Source organism: Pterocles gutturalis, unplaced genomic scaffold (assembly GCF_000699245.1).
Source record: "Pterocles gutturalis isolate BGI_N339 unplaced genomic scaffold, ASM69924v1 scaffold537, whole genome shotgun sequence".
Taxonomy (NCBI): Eukaryota; Metazoa; Chordata; class Aves; order Pterocliformes; family Pteroclidae; genus Pterocles; species Pterocles gutturalis.
In genome coordinates, this window is record NW_010109847.1 from 212957 (window position 1) to 221440 (window position 8484).

Below are 8484 nucleotides of genomic sequence, written 5' to 3' on the forward strand. Positions count from 1 at the left end.
CATAAATAATTTGATATTCATCCTGACAACTCTAGGCACTGCCATAACCCCAATTTCAACAATGTAATGGACAGTATGTTATCTCATAATGTGTTTTGAGATCAGAACTGATTTAAAGGTTATTCGTCCTGGGAGAAATTATGCTGTAATTGAATTTATCTTGCATTTATCTATTCAAGGAAACATAACTACAGTTTAAAGGAGAAAAATACATCAAGGAGCTAAATATTTATTATCAGTTTGTATAAAAGATACAAATTATTCCAACAACCTTCCTCCACTGAGCGGTATTATTTGCTGCATAATTGAAGTCCAGACTGAAAAATAGAGACTTCTTTCAGCAGATAAAAGCTCTACATCTTTAACTCAAAGCATGGCTGAAGATGATAGTGGGGCAAAGCAGCACAGAGCATGGAAGTGGTTGGGTTTACATAAAATGAACTAGAAAGTGGCTGTCTAGGGTTTAATGGAAAAAGAAATGTTCAGCTGTGGAACATGGAAACAGAGCTACAGCATCCCCAGCTTGCAAGATGGGAGCTAATGCACTTGGTGGGAGAAATGGGTAGATGGTAACTGGTGTCCCTGTTAGGAGGGGCAGTGATGGGAAAGGAGTGTGTGAGAAACCACCAACTCCTGGGAGTTGTGTCCCAGGGTTGCTCTAACCAGCCTGTGCTCCCCCCTGGGGTGTGTGTGATCTCCCAGGCGTGGTGCCCTGGAATGGAGCAAGGTGATGTTTGGGGGTGTGTCCATCCTGGGCAAGCACAGCAGCACATGGCAGCGGTGGAGCAAAGCTCTCCCTCTTGTGTGTCTCTGAGCACTTGACCGAAGTCAATGGAATGAATGTGGCGGGAGGGGTGAAGTGACAGGACCAGGGACACGTGCAGTGTCAGACTGCTCATGGCTTCATCAGCTCTGAGTTGCTGGATTTGCACAGGGGTGCCTGTGGCACGTTTCCTTCCAGAAGTTCCCCAGGCCCTGGATGTGCTGTTTGCCCACAGTGGCCAGCCCTGGGCTTGGATCATGGGGCTTTTGCTCGTGAGCCCTGGCAAGTGGCTCAACGGCAGTGGGAGGATGCCCTTCTTGGTACGGCGCTGTCCCGGCAGTTTCCTGGGGGCTGTTTTGGTGTGGCTAGCTTTGAGGCTTCACACATGGGACTTTCAGAACATATACAAACAATGCTGAAAAACACAGTGGAAGAATTAACATCATTCCCATGACCAGATTATCTCAACAAGCTATTTTTAAAGGGAAGATTGCCCTTAGCTGTTCAAAACACTCCTGAATATGGGTCTCTATATCTTGGTTTCCTTGCCCAAATACTGCAATTTTGATAGAGGGAAAAGAAGTCATTTACCTCTGAGATAACAAATTTTATGCTAAATTTCAGCCAGATGGTACAGAAAACAGCTGAGAGATTATAGCCCCCAAACCAGGCTTTGGATAGAAATGATAAGTTGCTATAAAGCTGCCACTAGCACTGTTCTAACAATGGAAGAGTTATTTCCCTCATTCACTTTCCCATTCCTTATTTATCTTCTGTTCTTCATTATCCATGTCATTTCACCTCTCCTGCTGCTCGGTACATCAGAGGGAAGGGCTCTAGCCTTAGAGAGCCTCAGGAGCAGCAGAATTTCATGCTTTGCTTTAAAGTTTTCTTCAAAACTTATCTTTTATTTGATAAAAATATTCTGAAAGATGCAGTAGCCTGGGATGTTGTGCATCAGATTTGCTCCAGTACCAGGGAAATAAGTTGCTTGGATGGTCTTGGTGGCACCAGCCCCGCTCATTGCATCAGAAGTTATGGAAACCTGCAGCCTTGGGGGTTTGCTCTGGGACCCTCTTCTGTCCTGGCCCCATCCCCCTGCTCCTGCCAGGAAACCACCTACTTGCATTTAGCTCTCCTTGGGTGTCCCCTTGACTGTGGGACAATTACAGTCTTCTCAAAGTGTTGGGCTTTCTTTTTATTTGTGTGTTTTGTTGTGTTTTTTTTTAAAGCAGCACTCTAGCAAAATATTTATTCTCTCTGAGCACTTCCCCAGCCTGAAGTGATTGCACAAGCACTGAATGTTATTTTAGTGGCACGTGAGCACAGTCAATATTTGCACAGTACCAAGAAAAAACCATCAGCCTGAGTGATGCTCACACAAGGCGCAGGCAGAGCACACCGTGGTTTGTCCTCTGCCTTTGGGGCTGCTCCCTGGTGAGGCTTTTACCTTTATTAAGACAGTCACTATGAAAATGAAGTGTCCTGGAAAATCCCAGCTCTGGGAGGTTTTCAGCTCCTCAGAGATAATAGAAAAAGCAAATAGATGGCAGAGCAGCCAGCAATCCTAGGAGTAATCTGCTCCTCCTTCAGCGAGAGGCGTATTCGGAGCTACAGAGTCCCCAGGCAGGGGCTGGGGATGTGGGGGAAGAGGGAGGGCAGCGAGCACTGAGCAGGGGTCTAGGAGAGCTGATTTGAACTGCCCATCTTCCCCCAAGTTTTCTAGGTGATCTGGAAAAATGATTTAACCCCTTGAGTTCTGCACGTGGGATGTAGATCTGGTGTCTGCTGTCTGGGTGAAGAGTGGTGAGGTTCTGTGCTTGTGCACAATGGGACCCTTTATTTCCCATCTTAGGGTTGAAGATGGTGATGGGGTGAGGGAGAGGGGGGAGCTGGGTCTTGCTGAATTGTCCCACCAAGCCCGATTACCTGCTTAGAAGTGGTGCTACTCTGCTAATGGGTAGTTTTCCGTGTCAGCATAGGTTTTGCCATGCTCATATCCTCCCCTGTGCTCTTGAGCCTCACCTCTCTCAGTGCGGAGAAAGCAGCGACATGTAGGACAAAACACAGAGATGATCTGACCTCATGTTAGCAGGAGCACAGGCTGATCCTGTTGAAGGTTTAAATTCATTTCTTCCCAAAAGAAAAGAGTTTAGGCCTCTTTTCTTTGTTTTTCTTTTGATACAATCTGTGATTGCAGTGTCGTGGCTACAGATGATCCAAGTGGAGTACGCGTGGGTGAAGCCTAGGCTCATTTTAACTGGGGGAAATCATTCATCTCTCTCTTTACTTACATGCATTGATTCAGTTAAAAATTCCAGGATAGGAGGAGTTAATAAATTGTCTGAGCTGTACTTGTGCCACCCTTGGAGCTCAATATTCCCCAAAACTTTTATTTTTTTTTTTGCAAACAACCTATCCAATATTATTCAATAAAATCGCTTTCCAATTTAATGCATCGTTGCCTCTAGATGACCATAAACTCTGAAAGCACACCCGAAGCCCAGACGATTTTTAATATTTTAACACATGCATTTTCATGTCTTAGTTCCAGGAGTTTTTGCCTTGTCCGTGTCCCTTCAGGTGACAGCAGCACTCAGCTCTGCTTCATGGCTCTCGCCCCTTCACCCGAAGCGCGGTGTAGCACAGCTGACAAGCAAGAAATAGAGAAGCAAATGCATTGACTGATAGAGAGTGGAGCTGGAAAATCAGTTTGATGGAAAACAAAAGAATACCTCTTGGGATAATAAAATTTGCTAGTGGCTAAGCAGTTATCACCTGAGCTGCCCTGGGGGGAAATGAAGCTTGATTTCCCAGCTGGAAAATTTCACTCTGGTGTTAGTGAAGGGTTTAGGTGGAAACAAGTGGGAGGAGGGAAAATGTATTTCCTTCAAATGCTTCCTAATAAACAGATAGTGGACTGATAGCAGTGGCTCTTATTCAGTTTTTTTTTTTTTTCTTTAATTTCATGAAGTCTGGAAAGCCTCCTCCTGGGAGCAGAGCTGCCTTTGCTCGTTGAACGGAGCAGCCGTGCAGAAAGCAGTGGTTTGGCCCTGGGGTGGGATAGCAAATGGAATAGGTGGGATGGCGTAATCCATGCGAGTCTGTAATTTAAGTGTGAGTGTTAAGGGAAAGCTGGATCCCCTCCTTATCACTGAAAGAAGGCAAGGAAAGAAGGATTGAACTGCTCGGGAGCAGGAGTTCAGGAGGCACTTCTCGTGGCAGTTGGTCCATTCTGGCCACCTAAAGTGGGGTGCTGCTCCCCCAAGTGTTTAAGTGAGAGCGGTTGAAGTCCAAAGAAAGTTCTGCCACAAACCAGAACATGTCCTATAGCTGGTTTTTTTTCCAGAGGGCCTGAAGCATCCAAAATATAGCATTCCCTGCAAAAGCCAGCACACACCACCGTCCCTGCCACTGGGGAGGGGGGCTCACTGACCTGGTTCAGTGCTTGGAGCTGGATCCATGCATGCCCAAAAGGCAGTTAAGGAGCAAGGAGGGTAAGCAATTGGTGTGAGGAGGACCACAGTCCCTGTCTCTCCCTGGTGGCTGCTCTCGGAGCCCGTTAGTGGTGACAGGCGGGGAGGATGACACAAATGGAGATCATCACTCAGCGGGTACTGAAGTGGCAGCAGGAAGGTAACATGAACACACAATTCACAAGGGGGAAGGTACACTGAATGTCAGGAGGAGAGAACACCAGGACAGGCTTTAGCTCACATTCATTCATGAAGGAGAAGCTTTTCCCCTACCCAGTCTGCCAAGGACCATTGGTGCATGGGCTACATGAAGGGCTTTGGACTGGATTCCCTGGCACAGAAAAGGTTATTCAGAGCACATATGCTCTCAACTTGGCTGTTTGGTGTGGAAATCCTAAAAAGTCATGTTGCCACACCATGGCCTTGTCCCTACTTCTAATCTACTAAACTCTACAATACCATAGTGCTACTCACTCACAGCTCTTTGCACCTGGAGATTGAAATTCTTGTGGCTGAGACACATCCAATGCACAACCGAAGGTGTATGTTAGAGTGTACATAACGTGTGGCGTAATATGCAGTTGTAAGCTGTGGACTGGGGAGTGCAGAGACTTATGTACTCAAATTTTGGATAAGAAGAGAGTATAGAAGAGATTTTGTTGGCTACGGAGGCACTACAGTCCGTGGTCAGGCTTTGGTTTCCAGCAGGGGTATGAAAAAGCTTTAATTGCCAGAAGAATTTCACATTGGCTATGCTAATTATTTATTTGTCTCTTATTTTGGCACACTTGGAAAAGAAACACAATAATTACGTAAGCCTGTGATTACAGTTTACATGAAGAAGTCTTAAATCTGACAAGGTGTTGATCCTATTCTAATTCTTAGTTTAGTTCCTTAAAACAAAGACTCTCACGATGCATGAGCACATTAATGAATTGAAGAGAGCCTCAAAATGGCCCTGTCAGATAAATCAGAATCATCACCCTCATTATACAAATGGGGAGAGCTTCCCCAATCCCGGCTAATAACACAGTCACTAACTTCCATAGTTACAGCACTATTTCCATGGTGACAGCAAGAGTGACAGTAGAAGGGAGGAAAAAGTTGGGCTGAGCAAAGGCTTTTTGATAGTTAAGTAAAGAAATGGATGTTGCTGAAACTTGCTGTAGAGCTGCACCTTGGGCAACCCTGAGACAGAGGCAGTGAGAAAATTGTTCCTCTCTGAATTGACAGTGGAGATGAGCGATGAATTGCTCCATGGCTTCTCACGGAGAAGTTGCAAGGTGCATGGAAGTGAATTGAATCATAGAATCATTAAGGTTGGAAAAGCCCTCAAGGATGGATTGAGGCTGTTCTGCAGGGGGAATTGGGGAAAGAAGGGAAATATCCAGCTTACGCTGAGCACAAGCTTTTATGCAATTGTACCATGCTGGTGTGGAGAGATGAGGCCACTGGCTGTCACTCCAACATGTAGGATTCTGCTGAGCTGGAAACGGACAAAATGCAAATAAAGCAGGTTTGGTTAAATGCAGCCACAGGCTTGAGGCTCCTCCATCAGAGAGATTTTTGTTTTGAGGAGATCCTGAACAGACAAGCCACGAACATGCTAAGCTCTGGACAAGCAGAAATCCTGAACTGAAGTGTCTGTTATTTCGCTCTAGATGCGCACTTGGCTTATAGAAGGATGAGTGCTGGGGAGGAGGGGAGCGTTGCCACTTAACACAAAAGACAGACAAACTGTTTGCCAGTTTTGCTTTCATAGGTGTCGCAGCAATAAAGAGTGAACTAGCAGACAGGCTGATTTCTAGGAGAGAATGTAAATGAGAGTCATCTTTTAATTGTGAGCAACCCTGACGGACCCAAACGAGAGGGGATATATGGGGGAAAAGGCAAAGGTTCACTTCTGTCCTGAAATGCTTCATCCCCCAGTGTCACTGCACAGCGACACAAGCTCTGAACCAGCAGCCTGGACATCAGGTTCAAATTCATCAGACAGGGATGGGTGGCAATAAGTTAAACCTCCCTCGCACCCTGGGGAAGGTTTGCAGGGCACCTCGCTGCAGAGCCCTGGCTGGACCCTGGCCCCCTTCTCTGCTGCGCTGGGGGCTGAGGTTGAAATAACACTGGTGCTGCCAGGAGAACCAGAGTTCCAAGGCAGATTTGTCCAATGACAAGGTGTTGGCCTTAACAGGTTTAACTTTATCTCAGTTCATATATGAACAGAGTTCAGTTGATTTTATTTAAGAAAAAGTGGTAGTGGAACAAATGGGCATCTTCTAACACTGTTTGAACCTGCCGTCTGTTTTAATTTGTACCTCGTGCCAGCAATGATGGTTTAATTGTAACTGTCGGACTCTCAGGAGATAGTCACTTTATGCTCCCTATAAACAAATCTATTTTAAATCCTGGCAACTAGGGACAGACATCTCTGTAAAACAGAGCTGGGCGATGCCTCAGCCAGTCTTTCCCCCCTCTCTGGAAACTGCACTTGAGCACAGCTCCAGCTACGCTCACATCGCTTTTGTGTTCTCTTCCCACGGATGCTCTAATTTTTTTTTTTTTTTTTTTTTTCTGGCACATACAGGGCTCTTAAGTGGGAGTAAGGAAATGTTAATATGAAGTGAAGTGTTTTTCTTTCATGCCTGTCCCTGAGCTCCCAGCCTCCATCAGAACTGGATGAAAAATGACTAAAAATGTTCCTCTACCTTACTTCTCCCCATGTGCTTCCCAATGGTAGATATGAAACATTACCAAAACTGCTCTCATTTCAACAAAACTTAAAGGAAAGCCAAATCACCATATTTTTCCATCACTACCCTATTTCTTACATTCAAAATAACCCCAAATCAAAACAACCAACTAAACCCCCCCCAAAAAAACCCACCCCAAAAAACTTCCTTATCCCAAAATGCTTTTTTTTCCCCCTCCCTGTACCCTGAGGAAACTCAGGAGATCTGGCTACAGCAGACAACTGTGGGGACTGCAAGCTGAACCTTTTGGTTTAGTGTTTGGTTTTGGGTTTTTTTTCCTTTTTTTGTGGGCAGACCTTCTGCTTTTCAGGTACACAAGCAGTCAGACAGTCTCGGTTTCCCTTTTAAACAAAGAATCTGTCCTCTACTACGTAAACCTGAATTGTATAAAAGACGACAAAGCCATAGCACGTCTCTCTCATTCATAATAGCTGTAGTAGCATCCTACTCCTGCTAGAGATGGGAAGGACTAAGAGCAGGTCTGGCACCTTGTTTATTTGGGCTGTGTCCCCAGCAATTTCCACGTGCCCTTTCAAAAACAGGGAGAAGGATGGGCTCAGGAGCTGGGCAGGTGCACAGGGGACAGCTGGGGACCTTTCATACCTCCTGCCCTTGACTGCTTGTATCTGCAGCCCATCTGCATCTCTAAATTTTATTTCACAGGCACATTTTAAATTGCTACAGGTATATGAAAAGCAGACAATAGGGTTCTCTGCATGCCAGGGACATGAATCGGGTCAGGGAAGTGAGAATAATAAAATATTGTTTAATATGCTGCAGTAGACACAGCAGATGTTTAACTTTCTTTCAATAAAAATGACCCCATGTCGTTTTATTAACTTCAGGGATGCATTAGTCTCTTCTTCAGAAGGCAGAAGAAAATACATCTATTGTACCAAAAATTAAAGAGGAAATTGAAGGAGGATGCTATCATGGCATATTTCCCACTGCAGTCTGTAGGACAGAGTGAGGCAGTAGCACAATTTTAATTAGAGGCAGCTCCTGTCAGGTCTTACTCATATGTGCAAAACCAAACAAAATTAATCTGAACCCCGAGTTAGCCATGTTTTCCAAGAAACATGAAAATCAGGCTGCTGGATTCAGCATATACTAACCGCTGGGAAATCACGTGAAGTTTCTTGGAGCTTTTCTGGTGTACGCATGGGCAGGCACGCTACGCATATGGACATACATCGGTGAGACCTTGTATTTGGGTCATAGCTAAGAGGAGATAAACTTCCATTGATAGACAGGTGCTGTCCTGGGTAAGGAGAATTGTAGTTAAGACAATGTAGAATCTGCAGATTATGTCAGATTTTTTTTTTTCACTACAGCAGAGGGATAGCAGGTGGCATTGCTCAGTGCTTGGGAATACTTTTTCATCCCTGCTCAGCTGGGCTCGCTGTGTTCGGTCAGATAATGCTGCCTGGGAACACGAACCCCCACTATCATCAACAGTTTTCCAGGGCTTGTTGAAAGCAGTAATTAGGATGGC